The sequence below is a fragment of the Trypanosoma equiperdum genome (genome assembly GCF_001457755.1).
Source record: "Trypanosoma equiperdum strain OVI genome assembly, contig: ctg_1962, whole genome shotgun sequence".
Classification (NCBI taxonomy): domain Eukaryota; phylum Euglenozoa; class Kinetoplastea; order Trypanosomatida; family Trypanosomatidae; genus Trypanosoma; species Trypanosoma equiperdum.
In genome coordinates this window covers 3,073-3,772 of record NW_027124018.1, presented here as the reverse complement: position 1 = coordinate 3,772, position 700 = coordinate 3,073, and positions in this window count along the sequence as shown.

The window sequence follows — 700 nt, the reverse complement described above, 5'->3', positions numbered from 1 at the left end:
TGTTCCCCATGAAAGGAACGCTGCTGGCTCTTAGCTTCCCCCGATGAGACGGGGCACTGTATCCTGGCACCACATTGAGGTGGCCGGCATCGCTAGGGTCTACGAGAACAACAACCCAGCAGAAAGCTGTCTAAACGCCAACAAAGTAGCGCAAGAGGACACGGAACCGCGGCAGTTTTTTTCAAAAGTCATCTGCTCTGCACTAAAAAGCCAACCAAAAACAGTCCAGTTACCGACACTAGACGGCCCAGCGTTGTCGCTCAATCCAACAGTGCAAAAAGCGGTGCGACATGCCTAGGGATGTTTAACAACCTATTAGACCCAATAAAAGCGACAGAAAATAGCGAACTAGTAAGCTTTCTTAAAGAAGAATACGGTGCTAACAATCAAGCTTTCACATCGAAATTCAGACCGCTGGTCGCAGGAAAATCAATCAAGATTTTTCGTGGGGGCAAAAAGACGACGGCCAACATCGAAACCTTGTCAGAAGGGGAAGAAGAACAAGACGTCCTCGCAAAACTGGAAGCAGAGAGGAACGCACGAGAAGATGCATTAGAAAGCAAAATATCACAACCAGGAGCAGAAAGCATAGCCAAAAAGACAGAAGACTCCAAGGAAGAAAGAGACAAAGAAAAATGCAACAAAAAGGACGGGTGTGAATTCAAAGATGGGGAGTGCCAAGCTAAAGTGACAAAAGCAG